This window comes from Branchiostoma lanceolatum, chromosome 10 (genome assembly GCF_035083965.1).
Source record: "Branchiostoma lanceolatum isolate klBraLanc5 chromosome 10, klBraLanc5.hap2, whole genome shotgun sequence".
Taxonomy (NCBI): domain Eukaryota; kingdom Metazoa; phylum Chordata; class Leptocardii; order Amphioxiformes; family Branchiostomatidae; genus Branchiostoma; species Branchiostoma lanceolatum.
In genome coordinates this window covers 8393617-8407101 of record NC_089731.1, presented here as the reverse complement: position 1 = coordinate 8407101, position 13485 = coordinate 8393617, and positions in this window count along the sequence as shown.

Sequence of the window (13485 nt, the reverse complement as noted above, 5' to 3'; positions counted from 1 at the left end):
TACAAAAATGCAGCCCTTTGTTTCATAACCTGTTAGACCCTGACAACATCTCTACGATTTTTTCTTCTTCCTTGTTGCTCTAATCAGTCGTTATTCATGAGTATCAGTTACGTACGTATATACGAATTCAGATGTAGAGGTTGTATATAAAGACTAGATCTTGGCAATGTATGTGTCATTTTTTTCAGATTGAGGGCCCGCGTCGTGTAACTGAAGGTCGGGGTCGCCTAGGGTACGTGTCAGTTAAGGACATATTTGGCAGAGCACCCCAATATACGCGATATGGAATATTCTACAGCATGTATGCATATAGCAGACGACAATAATTCTTCGATTTTGGAAGACAATAACATTACTAAATATTGATGATGTTGCATCATGATGCAGAATACCAATAAGCCAAATGAAAATATCTCTCAATCTGTATGATAAAGTGTTCCCAAATTCTGTCTGAAGTTCCCAGAGTTCAAAAGAAATCTGTCTGAGATTCCCAGAATTCTGCAGAATTGTTACCTTTACGTTTATGCGATAACCTTTTGTCTTACGTCTTACTTAAATTCATTTAGTCAATCTACTTATAAAAAAATGAAGTTTTGCGGAATAAGACTGTTTGTCCGAAATTATAGTGCCGCCTGTCATACATGCATATGAAGCTATCCAAAAAACGAACGGGGGGTTAAAGAAGGTTTTTAAGTCGGCACCATGGATCATTTTTTTGCCATTATATCTGTCCCAAGCCGTTCACTCTGGGATAACAACGACAAGAACACAATTCAAACCTGGGCCTAAGTGCTGATGTTGTTCATCTAAAATTTCAACATCTCACATAAGTTGGAATTGATATTTCATTAGTTTTGTAATCTAATCTAATTGTAATTAGTAGGACCATTAAGACCTAAACGACGGCTGTTTCAAATATTCAAAAGAATTGGAAAATGGATCTTTTTCGTTTATGAAAAAAACCGGTCCAAATTAGGAGTTGGAATGTTTCAAAGGTGTTCTGCCTCCTTTTCTGATAAGTTCTGCATAGTTAAGAGAAAAAGCCCTAACCAACAGCATGCTTTGCATTTTCTGAATGAAAACGATTTGGGTTTATTCTGCTCATTTTCCATTGCTTCAGAAGGTGAAACATCAATATACACCGCTTTACGACTTTTGCCGGGTGATTCCGGTGACACGTTCTCTTCCCTGGGTGTTACTCACACTGAATGTTAAACTCCTCCATCCAAGAAATTGTTCAACCTAAAACGTCAATCGCGACGCATTTTAGCAGCAAGCAGACTTCAATTAAAGCCACCTAACCAGTTTTCGAGCAATTTCCACAAATGATAAGCGATGGGCTTTGCAGAAAGATTTGCGGGGCATAAGGCAGAGAGCAGATGGAGGTATAAAACACAGAACATTAAAAGCCGACGGGAAAGATACATTAAAGCCGGAATGCCCCCTGACAGGTAGGTTACGTCTCCTGCATACGATGCACGTTCGGAAGCGTGACGTTTGACATGACGTCATGTTGGATATTTGCCACAAAGCAACTGCCAATTTCATCCTTAATGATCAATGAAATTGACAGCCGATAAAACGTTAAACATTAGATAAGGATTTTGTATCTCCTAGCATTAAGTTAAGACCGACTTCAGTCTTTTTTATTTGATACTAAACGTTATGTATTTTAGAAATGGAAATAAGTGATAGCCATGGCCTTGATTAGATTGGTGAATATCACCTTAAAAACATATTTGTGTGCGTATAAGGAAAAGGCGGTGGTTCGCTGTCGAAGTTATGATATAGTTTCACGATTGTTACAGATTGGTCATCAAAATGCGAGAATCGTGAACTGAAATATCACATATTTGTACACCTTCTCTTTTTATTGCGAGACAGATTCTGTGGCGAGGAAGGAATGTATGCATTTGTCACCTCAAGCAACGTATGTTATATTTTTAATGTATTATGAAATAGAAAAATCCAACACATCGTTACTCAAAAGTATCTTTTTATCTTATTGACTACTTTGGTAATAAGCTTCTTGTATCTTTAGAAACATCATATACCAACCCAAAAAGGGATACTTTTGTTTCAACGAATGTTATCTAAATCCATAATTCTAAGAGGTTTGTGACAATTTTAAGAGTTTCATACGGTGTCCCAGACGCAGCAGAGGCACGACTCGGTCCACCATCACACAATAATGTCCGTTTCACGACTGGTGTTTATGTCTCATCAAACCGTGAGAATTGCCAGAAACCGCAAACACGTCGGAGGGATAAAATAGCCTTTTACAACATTTCTTTTATTGAGATTTTATGGCTTCATTTTATGAGAACGCAGTGTAGGCATATGTATACATTGCGAGAAAGATATATATGCTGAAATGACTCTATGAAACGATATGGATCTTGTGCTTGAAAGGAGTGTGTATAGGTTATTTTCATGCTGGCTTGGGCACTAGAATGAACTAGTAATAACCACGCTGTGATAGCAAAGGGGAAATCGTTTATGGCTGTAGGGAAGGGATATCACATTGATAGATGTCCGGACATCATATTTACAGGCTAGGCTAAAGGGGTGATACATACTTCATACAGAGAAGGTAAAATGCCATGTACGGTTTAATTTTTACAAACAAGTTTACAAGTGATGAGAATCTTTTGGTCGATAGAATCAATATATCAATTGATATGGAATACCTATTGATCTTGTAGCATTTGTGGGTATATAATTATGTGAAACGTCAAAAGCAAAATGGTATGAAATAGAGCGTAAAAACGACAATCGTGTATTCGTTACGTTTATGACTGTATTTGACATATCTAGCATGTCTTTTGAATGTGCTGAACATTTTGTTCACATCCTATTTTTTTGATACTGGAGAACCAAACAAATATAAATGAATTGAAAGGACTGAAACATATACAGCCTTTTAAGAAATGTTCATTATTTCTTCCTGATATTGAATTCCCGTCCATAATGTACAGAAAATGCAGTAGATAGAGTGAGAATAAATGTCTTCGATCACTGCCCTAATGTGAAAATCTCATAGGCTGAAATGGAATGGAAAGGCACAGTAAAAACAGAATTGTATTGTTTTATTTGTTTATTCCTTGCCTCAGGCACAGGGCACATATTAAAAACAACTAAGACAGAATACAGACATTTACATATAACACAGATCTTACATATCAAATAGTTTAGAAACGTGCTGGCGGAAGTACCAATCGACAGTAGTAAGGCCAATGCAGACTCAGTGTATTGTATTGTATTGTATTGTATTGTATTGTATTGAATATGCTAGGTTCAACCCAGTTTCTATCTTTCTTTGGCTGCCATTTCGTCCTATTCGCCACTTACCGCTGAATGGTGAAGTACGGGGGAGGTGTTGTATATGACAGATTAGCCCTCAAGCTTTAGCATCCGGAATGAGACTTAAAGTCGACGAGGTGTGCAGGGATATGAAACCAAAGGTGAGATGCGAACGGTCGATTCATTTCCAGAATAATGCTAAGAAATTAGTCAAAAAGAACGCACAGGAAAATTCAGACATGCATTAAGAGTCTTGATTGAGCATATGATGCACTATTCCCACCTTCCCGACCTTTGAAAACGATGAAGCCTGAATCTTACAAGAATATTGAGTGCCATTGTTGTAATTCTCCTCACGTGTTGTATATGTTTCGCATGGTATTGCCTCGTCACGACTTCGTGCCCAATAAGGGATGTATCATTTGCACTGCTCAAGGCGGGGAGATCACGAAAAAAACAATCGTTCTCAGTCTTCCGCACTCATATCCATGAGCGCTTTAGTTTTGTCACTTGATATGAATTATTTCACCTTATGAAAAGGGATGACCACTCCCGACCTTCTGCACCAGTGAAACAGCCCCTTTTCTATTGGTTCTTTTATTGTTGATTTTCATCGTAGGCAGAGAAATGGCGTCAAGTTGACGGTTCGCGATGAATGAGTTAACTGCTGAATAAGCTATGTACATTACAATCGCGTCCCCTGTAGACAATATAAAGAACTGCAACAGACGATAACAACGTGTGTATGTGGATAGAACACCACCAGATACGGGTCTTTGTATGTATAGTGTTCAGCAACAGGAACACTTTTTTGCGTGTATGGTGTTCAGCACCAAGGACAGTTCTTTGCGCGGATTGTGTTCAGTACCCAGGACAGGTCTTTGCGTGTATAGTGTTCAGCACCAAAGGCAGGTCTTTGTGTGTATAGTATTCAGCACCATGGACAGGCCTTTGTGTGGATAGTGTTGAGCACCAAAGGCAGGTCTTTGCGTGGATAGTGTTGAGCACCAAAGACAGGTATTTGTGTGTATAGTGTGCAGCATCAAGGGCAGGTCTTTGCTAATTTAGTGTTCGGCACTAAGGCCAAGTCTTTGCGTGTATAGTGTTCAGCAACAGGAACACATTTTTGCGTGTATGGTGTTCAGCACCAAGGACAGTTCTTTGCATGTATAGTATTTAGCACGAAGGGCAGTTCTTTCCGTGTATGGTGTTCAGCACCAAGGACAGTTCTTTGCATGTATAGTATTTAGCACGAAGGGCAGTTCTTTCCGTGTATGGTGTTCAGCACCAAGGACAGTTCTTTGCGTGTATGGTGTTCGGCAAAAGGAACCATTTTGTGTATATGGTGCTCAGCACTAATAACAGTTCTTTTCGTGTATAGTGTTCAGTATAGTATAGTGTATGAAAACGAATCATCACCATGATTAGGTCTTTGTGTGTATAGTGTTTAGCACCAAGGGCAGGTTTCTTGCGTGGATAGCGTTCAGCACCAAGGACAGGTTTTGCGTGGATGGTGTTAAGCTCCGAAGGCAGGTCTTTTCGTGGATAATATTCAGCACCAAGGACAGGTATTTGTGTGGATGGTGTTTAGCACCAAGGACACGTTTATGCGTGGATAGCGTTCAGCACCATGGACAGGTCTTAGCGTGGATGGTGTTCAGCACCAAGGACATGTCTTTACGTGGATGGTGTTCAGTACCAATGATACAGGTCTATGCGTGTATGGTGTTTAGCACCAAGGACAGTTCTTTACGTGGATGGTGTTAAGCACCAAATGCAGGTCTTTGCGTTCATAGTGTTCGGCACTATGGCCAACTCTTTGCATGGATGGTGTTCAACACCAAGGCCAGGTCTTCGCGTGAATAGCATTCAGCACCAAGGGCAGGTCTTTGCGTGTATGACATTCAGCACCAGGTCTTTGCGTGTATTGTACTGTAAATGCATCTAACTTCGCGTGGTTTTACTTTCGCGGTAGGGAGAAAATGGAGTGTTCGCGGTGGTTTTAAGTTCGCGTTTGAGACAATAGTAGACAAGGGGTAGCAGGGCAAAAAACGTGGTTTTAAGTTCGCGACTATGAGCTTACCGTGAAAACCGCGAACATAAAACCACCGCGAAAATGTCTGCATTTACAGTATTTAGCATCAAATACAGTCCGTGGATTGTGATTTGATTAGATTAAATCAGATCAGATTTGATTTGATTTGATTTATAAGGCTGTATAAATGTGGGTTGTGTTCAGCGCCAATGATAAATCCTGGCGTGGATGGCGTTCAGCACCAAGGACATGTCAGTATATGTCCTTGAATCATGTATTTCATCATCCCCGTGACCAGATATTTGCATGGATAGAGATGAACACCATGAAAGTCAAAGTGATCTCCAACCAGTTTAGCTCACTGAAGAGCTATGCTTGCACTGGTCGTAACAGGGAAACAGACGCTATGTACGGTATTTACATGCTCATTGAATCTGGGAAATTCTCCGAGTTCTTTTTGACCAGTACATTGAACAGTCGATCACGGCTTTAAGTCCCGTCCTAAGGACTGCGAGCCTTTCCAGTGACGTGCATATCGGGATTAGAACTCCCAACCTCTTGGTCCAGAGGCAGGGTCACTAGCCACTGGAATACACACGCCATAGACATCTAGCAAAAGTACGCTGACGGTTTGATACGCAAGAGGCCAGAATCTTTTGATGGTTTCAGCAGTCGTCTTCTTTTGATTTTCACCAGAAACATATAGCCAAAGATTACGTGAATGTTTTAGAGGTATTTTAATCATATATCAATATCTTTAAGTTGATATGCTAGTGCGCTCACATCTTATACTGTTTAGCGGGGCTCTGATAGAGCGATAGCATGCTGTTCTATCTATTGTAGACATCGCAGCTACACCACTGGTGGAATAACTCTGAATGGAAAAATGGTACAGAGTCAGAAACGGAGGGAGTCTACGTCCATGAACTTTGTTTGGGCAGCATGATCTATTGTGAGGAAATCTTGGGTATTTTCAACATTTTCTATACTTTTTGCCCATGCAAAATACATCCTTTGATATACGTTCAAACTTCAAAGGCGGTTGATATCATGATTTGATATAATTTCTGAAAGTTTGCCTTCTCGACCATTCCCGCTACAGCTAAGTTGCCAGTAAAGAGAACGGTTTTTTTAAGTTTACGAAGTGTCTAGAGCTCTACAGCGTCAATACATTTAGGCACCCAGAAAGGGACCGTTTTGGAGGCAGCGCGTTTTGAATTTGTTTTCCGTCTAATCAGTTTTATCAATTGATTAACTGTCTTCAAGCGCCTTCTACATATATTAATTCTATTCATGTCATGCACTGACTTTACTAAACCCTTGCAAATGTACATAGTAACATGTTACATGTACTCATACTATTGTTTAAACGGCTCCATTTCCAAACCTTGTCTTTTGTTAAGCACCTTTCTTTTCATCACGCTATTCTTTTAATGTTTAATTGATATGCATAATCATATTTTTTCCAGCGGAAAGTTTATATTAATATGTCTAACATAGACATGACCAGGTGGCTGCCATTGGTGGTCCCTGAGAGTATTTCTCGTCAATAAACCATTCATTTATTCATTCATTCATTCATTCATCAGCCCCTATTTGGCATTTGCCCTTCACCCAGTTTAGTCCACACTTTACAGGACTGTACCGTACGTGGTCCAACGATGACCTTCGTAACTAGTTTGAATGAAAATAAAAAGTAATCGGACGACAAATAGCGCAACATATCACTCTTATTCCCAGCTATTCGTATACCTAATCACATTCACCTTATCTCATTCGCATATATTGTCCTCCAGCTCCAAGCATGTAAACTTTCGGTACAAAATGTTAACTCTATTTTTAGAACGCGGTCAGCTGACAGACGAGATCCGTTGACGTGATTGGCAGATATAACGGGTATCTGGGCGGATGGATGGATATTCTGTGACATCGTGTCACGGCCTGGCATTTAGATGTACCATGTTTAATAAGACGTCACCTTTTGAGATCTATTCATATCTGTCATCTGCATCTGTGAGTGCTGCTAAGCGTGACGTCTGATGAAGCGATCTTCAACTATTTCCGTTGCACACAATGATGTAATGACCTTGGTTCCTCCTGTATTTCTATTTTTATTATCTATCAGAGACAACCATGCATTTTTAACTGTACGGTACTCAAAGTAACACAAGAAAACGGCAGACGTTATAACGTACGCGTGATGAAGTCTTATTGGTGGAGGATGGTTGTGATAGACACTTTTGTTTTAGGATTTTCTTTCTGTGTCCATACTTTTGGTGGTGAAAAATGTCCCCATTAAAACGCCTGTCGTTTCTTTTGTGTGCGCCTGAAAACAACTCTGACAGGACATGACATTTTACATCATACTTCCCCGTAGCTGTCATGATCATGATACAGACTAGAGTTGGTGAAACGCACTTGCGTGCACCCAGCATACAAATTGGGAGATATGACGTTATAGATTGTGAATGGTATCACTCGATACTGTTGAGCAATTCAGTGGTACCAGTGGTTTAAAATGCGACATATTCGGTGAAAAACGTATTTTTGTATACATGCGCTTATTACCTTCGCCGAGATGTGAAGGTGAACATGATTGAATCAGAAAATGCTTGAATAGCCTTCTTTGTTAAGATAACACTGTCATACTTGAGACAACTTTTGCTTTTTGGGTGGATCTTCTCCACCCAAATCCCCCCGATCAACTGATACAATTTATGCAAATTATGACCTTATTTGCATGATTAACGCGAAACACTCACAATACATCAGTCGAAAAGGTTCAAATCATTTTGCGTGGAACTCTAGTTTTGCTATTGCTATTGTGAAAACATGTATTTTGAAAATAGAAATATGACAGGTACTTGTTTATCTTGATATTGAATGGAGATGTGTATTTTGCTGCACTGATACAGGTTCAGATGAGTAAACAATAAGTTCTTATAAAAGAGCCATATACAAATGCGGTTAGACAAGCGTGTTTTGTATAAAAAACGTTTTTTTGCTGTTGGAAACACACATTTTGAAAATAGAAATATGACAGTTGCTTCTGTATCTTTATTTTGACTAGGATTGTGTATTTCAATCGAGTAAAGGATAAAGTTGTTCTCTGTTCAGACTGAATATCCCTTCAGCCTCCATGTATTCGTAGCAGATACAGTCGTAGATTGAAAGCAATTCGTTTTGTTGATAACATATGGACGGTGAATGAAGATGATTATCATTAAGTGAACAATGTGTACAGCAGACAATACACAGACGGTTCACTCGTCTTATACGGATCGCTTTTTTGAAGTTCATGATCATATTCATTGGTCATTTAACTCTATTGACCAAAAAAGTATGGTACGCATATGCATTTCAATAAATGCTTGTGTTTACTCATCATTGCATATTTAGATTTGTATGATATGAGATATACCTCCAATATCAGGACGATCTGGAAGGGAATTCGTATTCTTAGAGTACCTGACCTGTAATTTATATTTGTATATACGGCAAAAGAGCTTGACACACAAAACGCTGCCCCCGCACAATTATTCGTCTGATAAACTTGTCAATCACGGAGATGTAATGAGATTCCATGACTCCTACACAACGCAGTCTGGACTAATTCTTCAAACTCTTGTCTAGACACGAGAGCTAATCTATGTCCAACCCACCAATGACTATGAAGAAGCCTTTAGATGTTTATATGCCAAGAGCAACGTGAGAAGGGCAATGAACCATTTATAGGATATAAGTGTTGTGTAACATACTCTGTACTATTTTCTGTTGAAAAAAATGCCAATTACGCTGTTAATAGTTTCTATTCACCTTCTTTTGGAATTGCAAAAAAAAGAGTCTCCCAAATTAAAACATAACGATCTGCCTACTTCAGATTCCACAGAAACAAAAGTCTGTTCGGTGGATAAATTTTAGCTGTCAATCTAATCAATCAGAATTATTAGTAAGTACAAAATGGACTTATTCTTGAAAATACGACATGTAGTTGCCATACCTATGTGCCATTAAGTTTACTGTAGAGAGTGCACACTTACATACGTGTTGGAATAACCAAACCATCGAGCGCGATAACAATTCAAACAGCATATTCCTGGTGCCTCATCGGGTTGGCAGGTCGTTGGATATGGACCTTCATTACACAACCGATAGCTTCTTTCGCCTGCAGAAATGTTGCGGGTAAGAAGCTATTTGTAGTCTTGTTAGGAATCCCTCTCTCCAGCACATTCCTGGTGATTCGCCCTGACAGAATATTCCTGTCGTTACGAAAGACTACCACCACAGCCTTTCATCGGACCTCATCATTGATGAATATCTTAGGGTTGTCAATTCAATTCAATTCATCAACTCACGGATGGAATTTTACACATTGCACAGGCTTGACGCGTACAGAATTAAGCATATTCTACTGCAAACGTTGATGAACACTCTCATGCACACAGACGGTTATCATCTACTTCTTCATGTTGTTCATACTTCATCCTTGAGCAATCCTTGACATTCGTACCTTAAAGAACAGACGGAATGTTTACCAAACGCTACTGCAAGTCAATGGTACACAACGCATCACATTAAAAAAAGATTATCTATTTTGCACAGGTAAAAACAATACATATATACAACTAAGCAAGGTATATGAGGATTTGTGCTGCGGAAAGTTGAGACCAATATGGTCTATGAGAGTCCTTCCTCATTTTTCTTGGAATAACAGGATTAACGATGATAACTTAAGCTGTAGAAACAAGATATTAAATGACAACCTATTACCATAACAACTAACAAATCAATAACTAACAATAAAAGATATGAATGAAAGTATTAGGTATAAAGATAACAAATACCTGAATGAACATAGAACATTTACCAAATGAATAAGCATGGAAATGATGACAATGCGATAGATAACAACTAAGCAAACAAAGAGATACAACAACATAATTATGATAGTAAACGAAAAACGCACTCCTTCCATACAACTTTATTCCTTTATTTTATAACATATAGTGTTTATAACATGAATCCGCATAATATGTCAGTTGTATCTTATCTTGGTAATATGCTACTTAATTGTTTACACATTGTTTGTCTTCGATCTGCCTTTGGTCATGTTTCAGCATTAGATAGTGTCAATGGGTGGTTAATTGATTCACTACATGCCGCAAGGGCACAGAAAATACAATATTCACATCACTATAGGAGGTACACTTAGCTGAATTCACAACATGTACTCTGATCAAACAGACATGTTATGTCATCAAAACAGCAGGAAAATAACATATTTACAATATGTTCTGGCGTCTTAGTGTACATATGATTGAATAGCAAAGTTCTTTTATTCACAACTAAGAATTTACATGAGCCAACGTTTCGATGACTGTCTGTCATCTAGATCTTCATCAGGGCAATGCTGACTGACAGTCATCGAAACGTTGGCTCATGTAAATACTCGGTAGGTGAATAAAAGAACTTTGCTGTTCAGTCATTCTCCAACCTGATGAAATTATTCACGGATGTACATATGATGCTCAAAAGCATATCAGTAATCATCGACGGCAGGATATATGAGAAATCATCATGAAAACAGCAGATCAGTGTAAGAAGTAGCGGAATCGATTAATTAAAGCTAAAGATAATATCAACAACATTATCAGTCTTGTATCGAACAGTATCAAGTGGAACAATATGGAGTATCTATGGTCCTCTGTACTGCCCCATATATAGACAGTACATGTATTAAGATCTATTTGCTTGTAATACTGGAAAGGGTTCTCCACAAGGTAAGCTGCATGCTGCACCTTACGGGCATATATCATTTGCTATTTCTTAATAGACGCTTTCTCTTTGTTTCTTAATAGAGGCTTTCTCTTTGTCAAATGTTATAAAATCGTAAACATCATAATGCTTGTTTGTTGACGTAATGTGCCTCCCACTGCGGTGATCCATGAACAGATTCAGTTTTAGCTCAGTTTAAGCGTGAAGAATTGCTAAATTGATTTGAAAGCCGGTATGCCGTGCTCGTTCCATCGTTTTAAACTAAATGAAAACTGCATGCTAATGTCAATGTAAGCCACGAAAAATAAACAAAGACAACCGATTCATGAGTTGAAATTTTGTCTACACACGTGGTGATGTGACAACAACAACAAATTATACCTTGTTGTGTCGTATTAGCTGTTGTTTGTTGTTGGAGCAGTCGTGTAAGGTATGTGCTTTTTGAGTTGCTTGCAAATCCACTTACTACATCAATCCAGCTCTTTATGAAATAAAGAACTGACGAAGAATATAAATTCTATTTTGCGGAAGGAAAAGAATATGTAGCAAAAATAGTTTTTAAAAAGATGTTGTCACTTCTCACAACTGCTTACAATTTGTGGATTATCAAAATTGTGTTTATTTCACCGAGACTTTTGAATGTTGAATCGTCACAAATATATACAGTAAAATAGCCTTGTTGAAATATAGATTTAGACATAATATACTGCAGATGTATTTTGTTGGGTCCATATGTGTAATCTTTATTGACACAACACAAGTACTTTCCTATTATCTTCTACAGGTATACATACACATGAAGAAACAAGCGGATACAAAGGAATTTACCTATGTGCATGTATATGAATAAATCAATATGTTAAGTTTATCGTACCGCTATCTTACTGATTCCAAGATTCTAAGGTCTGAACATTCACACACAAGCAAAAAAGAATCATCAAACACAAACGAAATGTAATGCAACACCTGTCATTTTGTACGTCATAGGAACACTACCAGTCAAACATGTACAGTACAAGAGCCAGGATGGCCCCAGAAATATAAAAGAGTCATTGGTATGGAATAATAGAGCCCTACTAAGATAAGACCTTTATACATTGAGCAAACACGGTGATGGTCCAGATGCTCTTGCCAACGGACATAAAGGCTTTCGCAAATCCTACCTGGTACCACACAGAACCTCAAATGCATAACGAAACTGAACCAAATATCTGCGGATCGTATCCGTTAGCTACTAGCTATATAGCCTGTCTCAATGTTATACATATCTATTCATTCTGTTCTTAATGCGAAACCGTGTGCAGCATATTGTGTATCACAGACCAGTATTGTTCCGCATTGTATTTCTAAAATCAGGTGCGTCATATATTCCACAAGCGTTTACAGGATTTTCAGACCACATTGTCTTCGAAATTGAAAGCTACGTGATAAAACATGAAACACTGACCGCTGTCGTAGAGGCTACTACGCCAGTACATGTAATGTTGCAATTTTATCTTTTATCTTAATCGTCCGTAACAGTTTCTACATCACTAGGCATACTTATGGTAACCATGCGGTCTTATCATCAATTGTTGAAAATTTCTGTTGAGGTTCAGTCCACCTTCTACTTCTCGGGTCACTTCTCGGATCCATCGATATATTGATATAAACATGATTAGCTATCAAAGTTCTTTTGAAATATGACATAAATACTAGTCGTACAAGTTGCAATAGGAGCATGCAAAGAGATGCTAACATGTCAGAAAGTAGAAGTATAGAAAAATCACCCGCATTTCCACTATCCATTTAGATCCTGACAAGAGCCGCGCAATATGCATGCTTCGCCGTTCAGTGACAATGTCAACATAATGAATTGTCCGTTGTCATCGTTTAAAACAAGTCGAGTGCAAAAGATCAAAACAAGTGTACCCAAAGAGTAACCAAATTAATCTAGAAGAAACAACGAAAACACGCTGACTCAATTCTCCAGCTCTCCTTTCTCCTTAAACACGGGATAAATGGTTGAAGACAACGTTGTGGTAATGATAGTTGTGAGTACTTGTGTTTACAATAGTTGTGACATCGAATAACAACGCAACCACTTGGCTTATGATATTGCGCGACGATAAAAGTACTTATAATTGCAACGACGATCTAAACGATGATGATAAAAATGAGTATGATTGAAATGACCCAGACTACGACATTGGTGCTAATGATATTGTTAAAATATAGGTAATCATGACAACGATGGCAATGATAAAACATGGATCACTTCATATTTCAAAGGACATAAACATTTCAAAGTCGTATATCTCTAATACCTATACACTTACAAGACATTATCTTGCAAAATACAGCATGCTCTTCGACAAATGAGCTTAAATGTA